Source organism: Fistularia commersonii, chromosome 31 (assembly GCF_037954325.1).
Source record: "Fistularia commersonii isolate RoL2024-O1a breed Wild chromosome 31, RoL_Fcom_v1.0, whole genome shotgun sequence".
Classification (NCBI taxonomy): Eukaryota; Metazoa; Chordata; class Actinopteri; order Syngnathiformes; family Fistulariidae; genus Fistularia; species Fistularia commersonii.
Window position 1 is genome coordinate 8,791,405 of NC_141314.1, and position 20,170 is coordinate 8,811,574.

A 20,170-nucleotide genomic window follows, 5' to 3' on the forward strand; every position below is an offset into this window, starting at 1 on the left:
AAGAGGAGGAAGACATGGACCACATGGAGGTGGAAACCGCAAAGGCATTCATGTTCTGCACGGCAGGAATAATAACAATAAACACCGTTAGCCGTTAGCTTATTCCAGACTTAAATTGCGATGTGCCTCTCCGAGCTCTGGAAATCCCTCTGTGGCGTAGCAGGCTAGAAAAGCTCGGACCTCTTCGTCGGTCCACTTCTTGCCGGTTCTGTCCATTTTGTCCCTTGAAAACAGCCGACCGGTGACCACCATAGTTCCTAAAAATGGCGCCTGCTAATGGGGCACGGCTTAGGAGTTCCACCAAGCATCTCCATCTGATGGAACTGTAAGAAGACCTTGGAGCTAAAACGGTTCGAGGAACTTTCGTCGTACTTCCTGGTTCCTTTACTGTCCGAATGCGCGGGGAAACTGTGTAGTTCCTGAAAAAGTTCCTCCGGTGTAGAAGGGGTTTTTGCGAGGAGCAGCCAGACTTTCCCGCCTTAACGGCGAATGTTTCTTTCCCCGGCGCCGCCTGGTCACACGGGGTCAGAGATACCCGTCTCAATGACAATTGGTTCACGGGAGCCGATTGCCGTTCTCACCGAGACCCTCGGTTCTGTTTCTCATGCAAATTAAGAACAAAGCTTCGGTCGGAGCGGACGCTTTCTGACTCGGGGTAAAATAAAAAATGTGTTGATGCTTGAAAGTCACGAGACGCCGCAGGAGGTGCCGATTGTTCTCCGTTCATCGCGGAGATCTCTGCGGTTCGGTCTTCTGTGGATAAATGGCCCATCAACAGTGAATCACACATTCAGTGTGAATAAAGACCAAAACCCATTGAACCATTCCGGGTCAGCCGATTGTGGCGGGAAGTGATCTAATGGGATCCGGCTTTCACGCGTGCTCATGGATTTAATTCAAATAGCTGTCGGATATTGTCATTTAAAGCAGTGTTTCCCAGCCAATGCGCCGCGGTACATTAGCACGCCGTGAGAAATCATCAGGTGTGCCGTGGAAAAATGCCCACTTTCTCCTGATAGGTCCAAAAATTATTTATTCAACTCAAATAATGTCTTAGTATGTCTTTCTATGCGGGACAATTAAATAATCTTCCACTAGATGGCCACAGGTAGTGAATCAACCTGTGCATCTACCTGCTGCTGCTCAAACTGCAGAATTATTAGCGATGCTTAGTGCCAGGGGTAAATCTCTTATTTCAACCTCCGGTCCTGAAGAACATTCTGACCCAGATGAAGGCCCAAGTATGAGCAGTGGTCAGAAGAAAGTAAAAAAGGGGAGCTCAAGACAATACAATAAAGATTAGATTGCGTTTGGATTCACTTTTACTGGCTGGGGAACTGACCGACGCGACTCCGTTCGGAAAAGCTGTGCGGCGGCGCCACGTCCGACTTAAACGGGATCTCCAAACTAAAAAACCCTTCCCTTCGAGATAAGAACACGGACTATTTTGTCCATCTGCGAAAACAGACTGAGAAACAGGCGCTGTCGTTGAAGAAAACCATCAAGACGAGTGAGAAAGCTGTGAAAGCTAGCTACTGAGTTGCATCGCTAATTCCAAACAACCGCACAGCGTGGCAGAAACATTAATACCACCTACCTCGTTGGAGAAGAAATAGTAAATTCAGACTATGCTCTCATTCTATTTCCATTTGGTGGTGTGCCGTGTGATTATTCCGATGTAAAATACGGGCCGAGGCTCAAAAAAAGTCGGGAAACACCGATTTAAAGAGGCTTATTAGGTTCGAACTCTCCGATCATCACTTCGTCCGCTTCTTCCTTTCCTTTCGCTCGCTCCCTCCAGGGTGGAAGCAGCCAATCAACCTTCTCCATCCAACCCGATGCTCCGCGTCCTCTTCTCTAGCACCAAATAACTAAAAGTCCTCCTTCATTACATCCATAAATCATCTCTTTGGTGTTCCTCTGGGCTTCCTGCCCGGCAGCTCCGACCCCTTCATCCCGCCATCCCGCCGGACACGACCCAACCATCAACCGACTATATGGCCTGTCGTCGTCCAAATATTCAAAATCCCGGACTCTTGCCTTTCCTCTTCTTTCCCTGCTTCCGAAGACGCCGCGGGTCGCCGCACCAGAGTCGTAGGTTCAATTCACATATTTCATTTTCGGCGCAAGTTTTACGACGGCTCCCTTTCCTGACGTGACTCTCTGTGTTTACGCTTGGAAAGGCACTGGCTAGAGCCCCCCGAGGGATCGTCACTTCGTCACAAACACATTAATATCGCCTCAGATAATAGCAGTATGCCTTTATCTGTGTCCCGCAGGACTTCTGAATCTCTGAGATATCATCTTCACCATCATCTTAGGGGTCCAAATCAGAGAGAAGCGCCGACAAATTCAAACCAGGTCGGCCTTTCTCTTGAACGTACCCCGATCCGATCGCCGATGCAACCGAAGCGCTATTTAACGGGTCGCCGTGAGATCCGCGCGGGGACGCCGAGGGATCCCCCCCCCCCAGCAGCCCTAATGACTCCGGCGTTTTTATTACCGAATACATCAATGTGAAAACAAACCGATCAGAGGGAGTTCAGCCGCAATCGATAATCCTCTCGCCTAGTCGCCGAGTCGAAGTAATATCAGAAATGTGGCCGTTTCGGAGATTAGCCGTTCTGGTCCCAGCACAGCAGAGGCAATATTCAGCAACTCCGTCCCGTGTCGGGGGGGGAGAACGTCAGAGGAGCGGCTCGTGTTTTAAATTAATAACTGGCCGGCGTGTTTCGGCCAGACTGCTCGGTATTCAAGGCTTAGAGGGCAGAGAGCGTGACGCGTGGATAACGGCGTGGAGCGGACAGGACCTCTGCCCCCGTCGGACAGGTCTGTTTATTGGAATTGATTCGGTGCAGGAAAGACAAAGGAGCCGCGCCGCCTCGCGGTGTGTGTCGCGATGCGGAAACACTGCGCCTGATTGGCCCGAGTAGGAGGTAGCAAAGGACCAGTGGATCCGGTCGGTGCTATAAAATGACACGGAAGCTCTGATAAATATATTTAATCTTTGCAGCTTGTGTGTGTAATCTAATACATGTGATGCATAGCTGCCACTTTAATGATTTATATTAAAATATATCTATTTTATTCCTCACTCTTCTAAATCCATTTCTGTAAAAAAAAAAAAAAAAATTCTCAGATAGATTTTTTTTTATGATATTAAATTTATCAATGAGGTTGTTTCAAGTGACATATTTGATTTGGGTTAGAAATGACAGAATTACACTAATTGGTCATTTATTAAATAAGCAACAAAAAATCAGACATGAGCTGAATAACTGAAAAAAGTTTAATATTTCTCTATAGTTATATGTATGTATATATTTTTTTTTTTCACACACATATATATGTGTGTGTGTGTGTGTGTGTGTGTCACAATGGCACAATGGTGTGAATGGCTGTAGGTTTGAATTTTATTAAGCAAATATTGTGTCCATAATATTTCTATGTGTGTGTGTGTGTGCGTGTGTGTGTGTGTGTCACAATGGCACAATGGTGTGAATGTGAGGGTGAATGGCTGTAGGTTTGAATTTTATCAAGCAAATATTGTTCCCATAATATTTCTATATGTGTGTGTGTGTGTGTGTGTGTGTGTGTGTGTGTGTGTGTGTGTGTCAAAATTCAAAAAAATGAGATCAATTTTGCCGTGTGATATTTCTAAACCTAGGGTTTTGTGAAATATAGTTGAAATTGAACAGTAGAAGCTGGTTTAAAAAAAAAAAAAAAAGAAGAATATTGTGGACCCAGGAGGTGGAAGGGAGTGCGAGTCTTCACAGCAGCGTCTCTGGAAACACACACCTGCTCAGCGCTGCGTCTCACCAACTCCTGTGAGCACTGCAAAGAGGGAAGAGATGTCACAACTTGTCCTTCCTCTCCCGGTATCAATGTCTGACATCGATTCATTCTCGGGTCCATCGGCTCTCATTACCTGTCGTCAGAAAGCCGCCCCGCCTCTCACGGCTCCGGCAGCGACTCCCTTCCCGGGTCATCTTTTGTGGAAGAGGAGAAATGCAGATGTCCGGAGAATCTTAATAAAGACATATTCCCTCAGAACAAATCAATGCTGACAGTGTGTTTGAATAGATTAGGAGATTCTCCTGCACCCTGATTTCTCATCAAAGCGATGATGAGGAGAAGAAGATTGGCATTTGAGCAGAGAATTATTGTATGGCCCAGAATGATTTGATTGTATTTGCATTTCATCTGCCGGCATCGACGGGAGCGATTTCGATCGACTCGCCGCGTCGTCGTTGCCGGCGAAGTCTCTCAGGTGGAAAATACATGCATTTCACATTTCTTTTTCAATAAACCCGGGCAACTGCCTTATAAAGACGGGCAGAGATTATATTTTCATTGTTGATTGAGCCCGCCGTCGTCAAGACGACTGCGGAAACGGAACATGATGGAGGGGGAAAAAGAAAAAAAAAAAAAATCATGCGGTCGTTCAGGTTTTCCTCTTGCTTTGTGAAGGTGATTTTTTTTTTTTTATACTCGATATTAATGCTATTAATAAATGTCTTTTTTATGATGTACCCCATTCCAATAACCTGACTTTGAACCCTCTTTATGGGGATATAACCCCGTCCTATAACCCCAGGGGTTTATCGCCGCCTGCCCATTCCTTGAAGTCTAAATACCGCGGATGACGCACGCAGTAAATCTTTTAAAACCGTCTCGATTCATTTGCGTAAAATTCGTATTTCCAGATTGACTAGATCCCAGCCGGTAACGTGACGACACATTTAATTTCTGACCTGAGAGGGAGATTACCGGGGCTCAACAGAAATGATCCGTGACCTTTAATTTATTACCTCCGGACTCGCGCGCGCCGTCATAACGTAGCGCCATCTCTCCTCGCGAGCAAATTCGCCCGCTTTCTTTCCCCCTTTCCCGCCTCCGCGCTCTCAAAATGGCCACCGCCGCGTTGCCGTCGCGTTTTTTTTTTTTTTTTTTTTTGTCCGAACTCAGCCAAGTCCTAACATGATCTTTTAATGAAATATTAAATGCTTTTTCTGTTGCAACTCAAGCCGAGCCTTGCGGGCCGAGGCCCCGACGAGCCGAGCGGCGGGAAACGAGAGAACCGTCACGTCCAAGACAACGATATAGCCCTGAATGCACAGAGTGGCTTTTTACCACCTGCTAAGCATCGATCAGTGGCCAAGGGGACTAATTGATAACGCATTATTAGCCGCTGTGCCGCCCCGTAATGGGGACTTGTATTTCATCCTGTCCTTGATTGCAGGACAGAGGTGGAGGAGACGGGAGGCGGGGGGGGGGGGGGGGGTTTGGCGATGCTCTGCCGCAAAACAGATGGCGAGGTGAATTGTTCCCCGTTACACATCTGCCAGCGTGTTCTATTAGCTTTTTGAGGCAGGTCAGGACTTGGTGTGTGTGTGTGTGTGTGTGTGTGAGCGCAGACCTTTTCTCAAAGCGATGTTAGAAGAAGGTGGATTTTGTCGAACCCTTTGTTTGTATGGCCCCAAGACTCTAACGGAGTGTGTGTGTGTGTGTGTCTGTAGAGTGAGGCAACCCCTCCACACACACACACACACAAGATCTTACCCACACATAGTTTAGTTGGTCTTCTGGCGGAAAGCTAAGTTTTCAAAACTTGTTGAGAAAAAAAAAAACTGAAAATAAATTAAAAAATAAATAACTGGCGTATTTGACAACCGCAAAGGTGTTTTAATTCTCCCACGCGCGCAGCCTTTGTCCTCCAGCACACACATTATCCCATGTCAGCCCGGCGCTCACCTTTCTCCGCACTTATTTCTTGTCAGGCTCACAAAAGCCGCGTGCCCTTGTAGAAAGTTGGAACGTATTTAGCAATGTAAGTCGTTCTTGCAAGTTAGTGATTTATTTAACCTGTCTAAAATAAAAGAACACATGGAATCAATAAGGTTCTTTAATCCAGAATTCTGTGTGTGAGTGTGTGTGTGTGTGTGTGTGTGTGTGTGTGTGCGCGCATTGCAAGGGAATGTGCAACAAAACCATCGGCTCATATCGATTTGATGAATTATAACGGATTGCAACAGTGTTTCTGTGTCATCTTCTATTTTATCTGCAGGAGTAAGAACAATGAAATTTGCAATTTCAAAGGTACACACAGACACACACACACACAGACACACACACACACACACACACACACACACGCAAGTCTGTAAATTTCCTCCCTGCCTCGACTTCGTATCATTGTTCACTTGTTGCCTTCCGGTTTTCGCTCTTCACTGACATGGAGGTGCAGCTTCCCTGGTTGGATTCCCACTCGGGGATGCCTTCTTTTGTGGAGCTTCTGTTGTGGAATTTTTTTGGAAGCTTCTTTCAGAAATGAAATGGTCAGACTGGTCTTTAGATGTTTATTTTAAGGCCCCAAAAGGTACAAGTCATGTAGAGCCCAGAGTAGCCTTCAGGAGTACAAAAAACACACAGCGGGAGATGTTTTTTTAATGCATAGAGAGGAGGTGGCGTCTTGGAGGTCAATGTCCTTTCGGAGGTGTGTTTGTGTCCATTGCTACTTTGCGGTTGGGGTTTCGCGCCCTCGCTATTTCGCTGATTTTCTTTTTTTAATTTGGTTCTCGCAATTTAGCTTTTTTGTTTTTTGCAGTATTTTTTTTTTTCCATGATGAAATAGCCATATTCTAGACTGGGGAAAAAAAACAGTAAAAAATATAGTTAAAAAAAATAAAATAAGAGATCTACCATTGTATCCACGCGAGATCTCATACGGAATAAGACTGGCTAAGTCCATCTGTACTTGGCATGCTATTGGACGATTGAGCATGTTGTTCCATTCCTCATGTTGATTGGCTCATGCAGAGAAGCAGCTGATCACCTTATATGTTGTGCCAAGCATACATGTCCTGGTCCACTTTGCTTCCTGTCGCGCAAGCGTGAATATTGTCCACTTTGTGCTATTTAGTTTGTGAACATGTCTTATTTTTTGGGGGGGGGATATCCCGCGTTCTACGATGCCTCCTAAACGTTTTCGTTGAGGGTTAATATACGGCTCAAAAAAAATAAAGGTAACACTTAAGCAATAGCATGTAACTCCAAGTCAGTCACACTTGTGTGACATCAAACTGTCCACTTAGGAAGCGACACTGATTAATTTTGACTTGTTTCAAGGTCATTATATCAAAGTTGGATTAGCCTTAAGTGTAGTTTTTTCCACTTGAATTTTGGGTGTGACTCCAAATCTAGACCTCCACGGGTTCATACATTTGATTTCCATCGATCGTTTTTGTGTGATTTTGTCGTCGGCACATTCAGCTATGTATAGAAACAAGCATTTAATTAGAATATTTTATTCATTTAGATCTAGTATGTGTTATTTAATTTGTGGAATAGTGTGTAAATACCATCAAAATGATCAACTTTGTGGAAACTTTTCGTGGGGGGTTCTTGGAACGTAACTCCTGCAAAAAGTGAAGAACACATTGTTAGAAAGACAGATAGTTGACAAAGCAACTGACGTGTCGTCCATCAAGGCCGGGCAAATGCTACAATTTTGACTTATTGGTCCCCCCATGTGAGTTCCACACTACTCTTCCGCTGAGAACAAGATATTTTCTCTGGCGTGGACATGGCCTCCGATAATAAAGCACAGTTTCGCACAGAACGGTGAGGTTACATAAAATATTTCATGTCTGTCCTCCCAGGTTTATGTGGGGGTTCATCCGGATTCCTCCCACAGTCCAAACTCAATGAGTGAACGGTTGTGTATCTTTATTTAACGTGCGAATGAGGGAGTGTTATTTCTCCGAAATGAGAGGATGAATGGTTGAGTGCAGGATATCGGTGTAGATACCCAATGAACGAATCCAATTTTAGCTCTTGACGCCGTCCCTCGGAATAAAGGAAAGATGTGAAAGTGGCGTTCACCGAGCGAAAGGGTTTGTCGGCGTCAATCACCGCACGAATCCGTTTAAAAATGGCGTGGAGGGGAGGCGCGGAGAGGGAGCTGACAGGTAAATAGTCCGCGGAGATTTCTGATCGGCAGAGCGACGCGCCGGCTGACAGTTAATGCTAGGCGTGTTCGGCCCAGAGGAAATTTTACGGATCGGAATTTTCTCCTCCCCTCAAACAAATATCAACTGGACGGGCTCCTCCTTTTAAACCCCGGCGCCGCGGCGGAGGGGTCGGCCCGCATAGGCAACGGCGGCGCTCTTGTAAAAGATTTTCTTTTCTGCAGCGAGAGGAAAATAGATGCGGTATCCTCTGTGAAATATGAAAGAGGAGGGGGATCGGAAGGCCGCGCTTTATATTCACAAAGGCGTTTCATTGTCAGAATCCCAGTAAACACACACATGGCGAGCTCTGCATGCGCAGAATGTCGGTGGGGTAGCGAAATACTTCATGGATCACTTACTCCACCCGTTGTCGGTCTTTAAGATTCCGGCTTAAATACCGCGCAGTGATATTCTACACGCGAGTCGGCCGGTTCAGATGCAAAAAGAAAAGACTATATTTACTGGAAAAACACCTGAAAAGTGTTGTTACCAGGACATAAACATTATTTTTTTTGAAATATTTCAGTTGACGTATTTTTTTACATTTACAATAAACGATACGCTGCATTAAAAGATACACGCTTTAATATTGAATAGTGATATTTTACTTGAATAAATGAAAGTTTACGGACCTTTCCATGCTTTCTTTCCAAAACAGCAAGCGTTATAGATAATGAATAGCTCTTTAGTAAATGCGGAGTGAGTAATGCCCTATGTTCCCAGTAAGTCCTTCTTCGTGACGTACGTTTGGCATTTAAAAAAGCTTCGGTCGCACTTAAAGCTCCATCGTGACGGACGCTTCTCTGGTCTGGAGAAAAACCTCATCCAACTCTTCCCCCCCCCCGATATCCTGCGCCTCAAATGTCAGAGTGGGTTCCGGGGTCCGCGCTGTGCTTTCACTCTGTTTTCTCAATTTTCAGCACCGCGTTATTTATAAAATACACAACTCTCTGTCTTGCCTCTACACTATTAATAATTAATTCCATTGCATTTGGACAAAGAAATTAATATTTAAAGACTCCGTCTATGTTGGGTCACAGCACTTTATCCCCTTACGCGTCTCATTATAGTTTATTCCCGATTCAAGTAAGCAAGGAGAGCCGCGTGGACTCTGCGGTGGGGAGTTTATTCTTACAACATGCACCGGAGCTGTGCTTTAACATCCGATCGGAGAATTAATGTAAAAAAAATTACAGTATAGGGGAGGGAGAGTACATATTATCATCACTCCGTTTCGATGGAAAAAAAAGATTCATTCATTCAATTTTCTCCACCGCTGACCTTGCAGTCAGGCGGGTCAGGGACCGTTGGAATCTATCTGTCGCCGCCGTCATTTTCACACTATTGTGCGCACCGGAATACAAGCTAGTCTTCATCTTCATTTGAAAAGAAAATAACATTTTTACATGTACAGGCCGCGCTTGCCCTCGAAGATGCGTTTTTTTTTTTAACTTGGAATAAAATACGTATTGTAAATCGTTTTTTTTTCCGTCTGGGTAAAATCATAAAAAAATACAGGAAAAATCGCTATCTTCACTGAAACCACTTAAGTCGTCTTCTTCAGAGTCGGAATTAAAACGGTATTCCTCCGTCACACACTCCGTTGTTGCTCTGAATGTCACGTGTGTGTTCTGCCGGTTTGTTTTTGCTTTCACTTGGTCGTTCACACTTCATACAGAGATGTAAACATTCCCTCCCTCTTTTGCATGTATAAGTTCTTTCCAGACTTTTAGTCTGCTTTTAAACAATTTTACAGGCAATCACGCTTTATGCAGCAAAAAATATTTATCCTCCTCACATCCAACCAATGAAATTCCACCGCACCGGTCACATGTTTACAGATAAAGGCTGCATTTGACTATAAGCTAATAGCGTCCATTTACACACATTTTTTTAAACTTTTCATTAAATATGTACATGAATCCTTTTTTTCCCAACAGTCACATCTATATTAAAAATACATTAAAAATACATCCTTCCAGGAAAAGTCATCGATCGCTATCTTCATCTTTACTAAAAAAAAAAAATTGTTATGTAGACACGGCAGAATACACGCGTGTGGACCACACACGTGACATTCAGGTTCATTCAACAACGGAGTGTGTGACGTTTGAATTCTAACACTGAAGAAGATGACTTGAGTGGTTTTAAGTGACAATAGCGAGCGATTACTTTTCCTGGTAGGATTCTGTATTTTTCATACAGAATCCTACCAGCAAGAAGCATTTATGTAGGTATTTAATTAAAAGTTTAAAAAAATCTGTGTAAATATCTCATGTTAAAACGGACACGAGGGGCTTATAAACAAGTGCAGCCTGTATATATAAAAGAATAATTTTATTTCAAATGTAGTGGGTCAGGTGCTCTCAATAGTCTGAAAATGAAACTCCGCCCTCCCACACATGCAAGTCTTCAAGTACTTTTGCAATGTATTTTTAACCACGTCTTATTTGTGATGTCTTATCATCTGAGGTGTTGTTATTTTTTTTTTCCTAATCCCACACTGCGCTCCCCACTACAGTTTGTGAGTTGTTTTTTTTTTCTTCCCCCTCTTCTTCTTCCCTCCTTTTTCATTCCTTTTTCTTGAAGTTTCCCACACGGTGAGACGATTTAAGGAACATTAAATTCAATTTCAATGTTTCCTCCCTCATGGACACGTCTTACAGAGACAAAAATTCACATTATATAAACATACAAGCATTCAAGCTGTCATTCACGCGTCAAATAGAGACTCTTTTACTTTCATCCACATCATAAAGAGACTTTTCAGCCATACACTAACACACACACACACACACACACGGATCACGGGGAGAGACTGGGAAGTTCATTTCCTTCCCCAAGGGCATTTGAGCATGCAGGATGAGCAGGGGATTGGACCGCCGACCTCCTGATTGGAGGGACGTCGCTCGACCAACTGAGCCGCAGGCGCCCCCCCAAAATACAGGCTTATAAAACTTTCCGGAATGCGAAATAATTGCGCAGTCAATTGGGCTGCTCAAGACTTGATCCGTCGTGATTGGTTATTACGAACCCGCGAATAATTTCGCGGGAGGAAAACCGCAATCATTTTACAGATTTTTTTTTTTTTTCCAATCAACCCATGGTATGACAATTAGCAATACTCAATAATAAGGGAATGCAGTTCTATATTCAGCGCGGCCTTTCACGTACAGGAGGCCGTGCAGCTGTGCTTAAAGCAATTACAAGATACTTGCAATCAGATTGATTGCTTTCGTTTCTAGTTCTTGTTGTTTTCCTGTCAAGCGCTTTAAGATTTAAGGAGAAAAGAAATGCCAACACTGACACCAAAGAACAGATGGCAATTACGAGGGCAACTGGTGTACGCCAATATTTCTACAATAATATTGAATTTTTTTTTTTTTTCCCTTTTTTAATGCTACAGTTTATTTTCTCTTTGAGATGCAAATGACACTTCCAAAGGAAACAATTTTCAGGATCTGTTTAATTAGATAAAATAGCCCCCTTTTTATTTCCCGTCGCTATCTTCGCCGCAGAATCTGACACACTCGGAGCAATTTAAATAGAGACGGAAAAATCGCTGCGCGGAAACGATTTCGCATCCTCTCTATTTCCTTTTGGCTGTTTGTCGAATATCGGACACCGAGTCACCGAAACCCTCCGCCGCTAAAACGCTGACGGTCAAAGGGTGGAACCGATCGCGAGGAGGACAGGGGGAACCCTAACGCAACTAGTAAGGTGCGGAGCGCTTTGCAAACGGATGCGATCCACGCTGACTTATTTACTCGGGAGCCCGAGGCCACGTCAGACACGGAGGAGAGAAACGTGTTTGGCCGGGCGAATTATCACAGCTTTCATGTGGGTGACGTCCTATCAGATCCTCCCACTCCGAGGAATGTAATGGAAGCAGACGCAAAGTGCTCCGAGGCCTTCACCCCTGATGCGTTCTCATTCGAGCCGGGACAAGGTGTGTGCGGGAGATAAAGAAGCGGCGCCCCCGTCACTCCCGGCCCGAACACCGTGGCATGGAGAACATTCTAGCTTGTGCCAGTCATTGGAGTCAGGATATTGGATGGAGAGTAATTACAAGGAGGGCACTTTGGTGATAGTGCCGAAGTAAATAACAGCACCTGAGTTTGCGTGTGTGTGTGTGTGTGTGTGCATGTGCATGCACGCCATTGACAAAAGGTTAGGGCAAGTAATTACAAAGGCAGAGTGTAAACAGAAAGATCCATTGAATGGAAAAAAAAAAAAAAAAAAAAAAGGAATTAAAGTCCGTTTGACCTAATCAGTTGTAGGATTTCTATGGCGGTGAGATATAAATCTGAAATTCACTAATGGGCGTGCACGTGGCAGGATCAGGCTCCGCAGAAGGTTTCATTATCACATTCCAGACCTGTGAGCACCTGTGTTACCAAAAAAAAAATCAGATCCGAGCACAATTTGCATGTTGTGGTGAGATCTTGTGCGTGCACTGCCTGCCGACGTGTCGCTAACAAATATAACAATGGGACGTCTCACCCTGCAGACGCATCAGTATAACCTGCAAAGCACATATTTTCAGTCAAGGCAGAGCTGATCAATATATTCATGTATTGATTTTAACAAACCAGTGCTGTTTCTTTTGGTTCTGTCCATTTCAAATGATCGTTTTTAAAATCATTATTAAATTTAAAAGTATTGGTATTTCTTATCAATAATATTAATAAAGCAACAACAATGATGATAATGATGATAATAATAATAACAATAATAATAATTATCATTATTATTATTATTATTATTACTATTATTATTATATTATAAAAACAGGAAATCTTTAACATATTTAATTCCTTTAATTAAATCAATAACTGGCTACTTAATAACTGTAAGAAATTACAAAAGGGTTGGAAATATAACCTTCCTTTGATAAGATAGATGGATTGTTCTTTAAGCAAAAAAAGGCAGCACACAACATATTGTAGTTATTTAAATGAAATTTAAGTTACTAAAGGAAACCTCTTGAGGATTAAAAAGGGAGAAAAATATATAGTTACGATAAAGCTATATATACAATAAAGGGCGCAAAAAGGAGAATATAAAAATCCAACAAATGGACAGCTACCGAATATATAAACTGCAATCTCCATATATATGTCCGTACTTTATATTTTAATGTCAGGATTTTAAATGAAGTTAGATTTAATCTCCCCTCTATTCTCTTCCGGACATACACGAAAAAATTACAAACTGATATAGATCTTACATTTCTTCTCATGTTGACCGTCCCTTAGCCTCCATTTTTAGTCGCGCTGGTCCGACTGGAGCCTCGAGTGCAACGACTTTCGGGACCCGCTTTCCCGCCGCTCTGCAGTCGCCCCCCTCCCCCCCCCCCCCTCCTCCCGATCTCCTTGGAGCGGCATTGGATTGAGTGCGGTCAAAATTGATTGGCACGCTACCTGCTCTCCTGTCTGTCAGCCATGAATAATCCGCGGTGACGCCGGAAGCGTCCGAGGGGCCTTGCGATGCGCAGCTCATTGTGAAAAATGGACGGCTCAATCAAAAGCAGCTCTGGAAAAAGCCGGTCATAACCAGAGGCGGAGCCTTGACCCGCGAGACCGTCCACGCCGTCTGGAGTTGCTCCCTCCTCAACACCCCTGAACGGGACTCCTTGTGAACCCTCTCTCCGCCCCCCCACCTTTCCCCCTTCCCCGTCCCACTCGCCGTTTAATAGAGCCATGCTTCACCCAGAAGGCCACGCCATCCTTGCCGAGAGACAGCGACGGTCCTTCCCGCCGATCCTCGGCTCCCCGCGTCACGTAGCGCGGCCACCGATCACCGCCCTACTTTACATAGTAATTGAAGTTTGCAGGCCGGATGATGATGATGATGATGACGATGGCGATGACGGCCTCGCCTCCGAGACTCTGCTTGAACTTTGGGGTCATTTATACATCAAGGGCAGCGCCTCGCCTCGCCTCGCCTCGCCTCGCCTCGCCTCGCCTCGCCTCGCCTCGCGCCGCGCCTCCGCCAACTCGTTTCCGACACGGCCCCGACGTGCCGGGAATCATTTCGTACATGAAAGGTGAACTAATTGGTCGATGTCGGGGAGCTGCATTGCTGCATTGTGGGTTCTTTTTTTTTTCCCCCTCCTGAAAAAGCGGCGCCGACGATGACACGGATGCCATCCGGCACAAAGAAGAGGAAATGAAACACGCCTGAAGACGCCTCGGACTTATGGCCGGGAGGTGTCGTCGGGAGGGGTCGGGGTCTTTTTCTTAAAAACATCGGTCTGAGACGTCTCCCCTCGGCCATTGTGACTCATCTCGGAGCATCCCGACGCTCACCCCTCCCCCCCCTCTTCGCAACCTTAATCCCCCTATATCTTTTGATGAATCCGTGGCGCGCTCAGTTGGGATGCCACCTAATTGAATTTCCGTGGTCACAATGAACACACACTCAGGACGGCGCCGGTTCCAGTCCTCGCCTTTGATAAGCAAATGACCCCTATGGAATTGAGGTCATAGCCTGCGAAAACAAGAGCGGCAGTGAGAAAAATAAAGTCCCCGCACTCGGACAAGCCCAATATCAGCAGGCTCAGGATTGATTCCAATGATGTGTGTGTTTGTGCGTGGTTGTGTGTGTGTGTGTGTTTACCTCGCGGTGGGGAGATTCATGTGACTTACACACTCAAAAGTGCTCTTTCTTGCAGTGTAACATGGCTGCTTCTCCTTTCAGAGAGGTTTTTGTGTTCTGATTGCACGTGAAAGCCGTAAAAGAGGGAGTGGGTGTTCACTCTGTGTGTGTGTGTGTGTGTGTTCACAGTAACGCAATTTCCCGTCCAGTTTGCGGTAAATTCCGTTATAAACCAGTAATGTCATTTAATTCATAAAGCTGGTCACTCTGCGTCGCCTTCAATCTCCGCTATTTGTTGTGTTTATTTTGTGAAAACCTCAGAAAAGGAAGGGCAGCGTTAGCAGGCCACCTCAGAAAGGGATTAGAGGGTTTTGTTTTGTTTTTTTAAAAAAAAAAGCAGATTTAAGAAGACAGATATTGATTGGGTGGAACGGCGGCGCAGCGGTTAGCGCTTCCGCCTCACAGCAACAAGGTCCCCGGTTGGATTCCCACAGGGGGGCGTCCCTGAGTGGAGGCTCCATCTTCTCCTCCAGGTTCCTCCCACAGACCACAAACATACGGGATGTTCACCGTGGAGCCAAAGTTGCTCAGATCTGGGATTTAGAGTGAATAGTTGTGGTCCATGTAAAGTGCCTTGAGGTAAATCTGTTGTGATTTATAAATAAAACTCGACTTGTTTCTGCAAGTGATGTGAATGAGAGGGTGAATGGTTGTATCTCTTTATTTAACGTTTGAATGAGAGAGTTATTTGTATAATTAATAGTTATTTATATATACTCATTTATATAATGAGAGTGAATGCATTGCACATTTCTATATAACATAAATGAGAGGGTAAATAGTTGTATGTGCTTTGGTGTCATTTGAATGAGAGGACGAGTGGTTGTTTGTCTTTATTTTATGTTTGAATGAAAGAGTGAGTGTTTGTACATTTATATATGTATATAATGTGTGAATGAGGGGGTGAATTGTCATACTTCTGTATATAACTTGAAAGAGAGTAAATGCTTGTATGTTCCTACATAGCATGAATGAGAGAGTGAATAGTTTATGCATTTTTTTGACGTGTGAAAGAGAGAGGGAATAGTTTATGCATTTTTTTGACGTGTGAAAGAGAGAGTGAATAGTTTATGCATTCTTCAACATTTGAATGACAGAGTGAATAGTTTTATGTCTCTATATGTAACATGTGAATGAGATGTTGAATACTTGTATATTTATTTATAATGTTAATGAGAGGGTGAATGGTTGCACATCTATATAACATAAATAAGAATAAATAAGAATAAGAATAAGAATAAGACGAAGGAAATTGTTGTGCAAGAGTTACAAGAAAAACATAACAATAATAAATAATAGTAGAAAATTGTATGAACAATAGTGGTTGTACTAGTGGTTGTACATCTTTATATATAATGCATGAATGAGAGGTTGAATCGTACTACTGTATGTAACTTGAACGACAGGATGACTGCTTGTATTTCTTTAACATTTAAATGAGAAAGTGACTAGTTGTATGTGTTTTGGTGTTTTTTGAATGAGAGGGTGAGTGGTTGTGTCTCCATATGCGTGACGGACCGGCGAGCGTTCAAGGGAGATCCCTGCCTCTGCATCTTTTCCAACCCTGAGTGCAGGATAAGCGTCATAGATAATGAATGAATGAAGATATGAATTGATCATACAAGAGTTAGATAACATCCAGCTGCTGTTTTAAACAGATTTTCTTTATATAAAGTAATTATTCTATAAGCATTTGAGAAGAAAGGTGGCCCGCTATGTTCGCTGGATCTCAAAAAAAGGCCTTTGGAGTGGGAGACGCGTCTCCAGCGCCTCCTCCTCCATTTATCTTTATTTAATCAGGCAGTCACATTAAGATTAAAATCTCTTTTCCAAGGGAGGTGAGAGAACAAGAAACAGCAGTCTGAAACACCCACACAGTCAAACAAGGAATTAATGGAGAAAAAAAGAAAACCCTTTAGAAGAATTATAGCTCATAAATATAAACAAGTGCCAGAATCATAAAAATATACACAGATAATTAAACCTGGAAACTTTCAAGTGACTCTCCAGAAGAAAGTTTCGATTCCTTCCCTCCCGTTCGCGCACATTATAAATAAGTTAGATAGCGGATGCGATGACAGCCGGTCCAAAGTGCATTCGAAACGGAAAACAAAAGTGAAAGCGGCGCACTTTATACTCATCCATACTTAACATGCCTGAGAGGATCATCAGAAAACAAAACAGACAAAGACCTTTGACCTCAACATCCAAATACTGGATGAAAAGTAAAATGTCGGTCCTGGAAATTAAACTCACAGAGATGAAATATCTCACAGTAATACCGCTACCACTAATTTGTACTTAAGACCTTAAAACACTTTATAGCCTTGACTTTGACACTTTATAGTTTTATTTGTATTTCTTATCCCCCCCCCTTTTTTTTTTACTGTTTATACAATTTCAAACTATTAGTTATTATTGTTGTTTTACTCGAAACTCTGATAACAATGATAATATAATAATTACAACAATAATAATAATAATAATAATATTTGTCATTATTATTGTTATAGACATATTATTGTTGTGTTTAATAGTAGTATTATTATATCATATAGCATTATATTAACAATACTATTAATATATGCAGACATATCACTTATTATGATAATTCGTAGAAGTAGTACTATTGTTGTTGTTGTATGGACAGTAAAAATAATAATATTAATAATAATGATAACTGTAGTCATGATAGTATAACTATAATTATGATGATAATGGGCAGCCTGCTGCTCATGGTTCATCCATGATGGGTTAAATACAGAGAAAAATGGGAGTTAATAAAAATATTTTATTATCATTTTTATTAATTATAATTATTAACAATTATTATCACTATTTTTATCATTATTATTATTTATTGTAATAATGATGATAAATCCAAATTCCTCATTTTAGATTTGCATATGTTTTGTAAAATCAACATTTGTGTTGTACCGTAAAATACTGTTCACTTGTTTTTTTATATCTGCACCCGCTGCTTTTGCACCTTGTGCTGTGTTTGTTCATGTGTAATGACAATAAAGGTAAATCTAATCTCGTCTATTCTAAATCTGAGTCTTCTGAATGAGATATGCCCAAAACTTCCTTTGTGTATTGTGTATTGTCGTCACCACTTACAAGTTTGAGGTTGTGTTGTGTGAGTGTGTTGTTGAACATCCGCTTGCACGGCAATAAAATTCAAGGGTCTGAGTTCTGGAATCACAAAGAAAAGTCCACTTTTGTTTTAATTGTTGTTAAACAGGGAAGGCCGTCCTCGGGGCGTTTGTGCTTTTATAAATATTGATGTATTAAATACCACGCGTCGGGAGGGAGGCTGCGCCGCCAGTCGCCGGACTAAACTTTCAGCCCCATTTTGTTCATAACATGACGACATTATTTTTTCCTCCCGACTAATTGGAGTGAAATTGGACAAAGTGACAACAGCGGTGTTTCTGGAAGATGTCAGACACGGAGAGCAGGTAATTACAGAGACGGGGAGAGATAAGGAAAAAGAATGCAATTACCCCGGCAAGCAGAGCTTCAAATTGCTCTTCTTAGGATTTCTCACCTTCGGGTTGCTATTGTTCATGCTTTGCATCTCCATACTGATCTTTATTCCTCGTGCCCCGGAGCTCCGCCGGAGAATGAGGTTTGCATGAATAAAAGCCATTTCTACTGTACGGAGGGCGGCGCGGGGCGCCCGACGCCGCTGAATGCCTAATGCGCTTCCCTCCATCACACAGGATCTTTCAAAGGGTTTCTCGCCCGCGTCGATTCCTTTCCGAAACGGCGCCGAATGATTCTGCATGGCAGCCGTCATTTGTTTTCATTTAACTTCTGGGTCCGAGGGCGAACTTGGGATGGATCGTGCAGGATTTGGCCTTTGCACCGCAGCCGTGCTGCCGTTCCACGTCCGTCAATCGCATCTGCTTGTATTTAGTTCCGACGCTGCGATCTATATACCGGTTCAGGCTTTTCCGATATCTATAATAGAAATGCTGTACCTGTGGTTTTGTCCACATTTTAAAGCAAAAAGGAGGAAAAGCCGCCACGCTGCTGATTTGAAGGACGGAGGGCTTCTTCTGCTCCATTTGTTCATTTGCCGCGCTGCCCGTTTTCTTTCTTCAGCCATTTGTTTTAGCTTTTAGGTGCGCTCACACGCACAAGGATAATTCTCTTCCCATTTTTTTTCAGTCCAAACCATGAACGGGCACGGTTTAATTTAAAAACTCTGCTCCATGTGTACACTGTATACTGTGTATAAACATATAGACCTTATAAACTGTATCTCACTATATTCCTGTGCAGTGCAGATTTCTTCACATCCATCACTTTTTCTATCTTTTGGCAACGTGCATGTAATTTTTAGACACGGAACCATTCGCTCTCTCATTCGACATCACATAGAGACGCACAAGCGTCCACCCTCTCATTCACGTGGGATTTCTAAGCATGCAATCATTCATTCATTCACAAATCTTATTCACATTTCAATTTTAGGCTCTCCCGTGAACCTCCCGTTTTGTTTTGTTTTTTGCTCTGCGGGAGGAAACCCACGCCAACACTGGAAAAACCCACCTGTTGGGATCCAACCAGGGCTCACTGCACCCATGTGTCGCCCAAGAGTGCAACAGTTGTGTGAGAAATTAGTGGCAAATTAGTGAAAAACATACACACACACAGCGGCGTGGGCGATGCCGTGCTTCGGGGAAGGGCTTACCCGGAATGCTCCGCTAGTTTGCGGAATCTGCCGCGTCCACAAACGAGCACAGCGGATCCGTACGATTCCCTTTCTCCTCTGCCTGCACATCTGCCAACAGTCGAGCCGCCGCGACTCCCTTCGGAGGGGAAACTCACGCCATGGTGCACTTTCATTTCCTCTTTTCGCTTCTTTTTTTGATTGAAATCCCCCCCCCCCTTTAGTTTTTCACGACCGTGGCGAAAAGTGCTTTGCCGAATTACTTCATAGGTTTGATAGACTAATAGATGCCACTTAGTCGAGCTCCAGTCAACTTCTCTCCGGAGCCGAGAATGACGGCTGCAGACGGATCAAGTGTGCGAGTGGAGTGTAAGTGTGTCACCGAGTGCTTTTATGTAAATGGAAGTTGAAGAGCGGCGCTATTGAAACTTAAATATACGGCCACTGCGAGGCCGCGCCGGGGTTTCGCAGACGTATCCTCCGTGGGTCTGAAATGTTCTGCGTTCATATCAAAGGTTCAGCACCTCTCCCTCTCGCGAGGACGCCGGAGAGAGGAAGATGAGGGGGGGGGGATCCGAGAGGAAACACGGCAATCTCTTCATCAGACCGAAGAGAAAAGTAGGACGCGCGGTGAAGATCAAGGTCACGGCTCGGCGTAGAACAAATGCGTCCCAAATAAAAGGTCAAAGGAAAATGAAACGCTCAGATAAAGACGGAAAAACAGCACCCTTGATGACTGTGTTTTTTTTTTAAAATGGCAAAGCAGAGGCAGCTTTTTGTTTCAGGCCTTTTTCTTTTGTTTAAAGAATCTTTGTCT

The 20,170-nt window shown here is 43.5% G+C and overlaps 1 protein-coding gene across 4 annotated transcripts in view; it reads left to right on the top strand.

Annotated features, from left to right (window-relative positions):
• Positions 1-20,170, top strand: part of unc5a (unc-5 netrin receptor A) — a 174,342-nt gene that overhangs the window by 100,010 nt on the left and 54,162 nt on the right. The gene's annotated exons all lie outside the window — the stretch shown is intronic.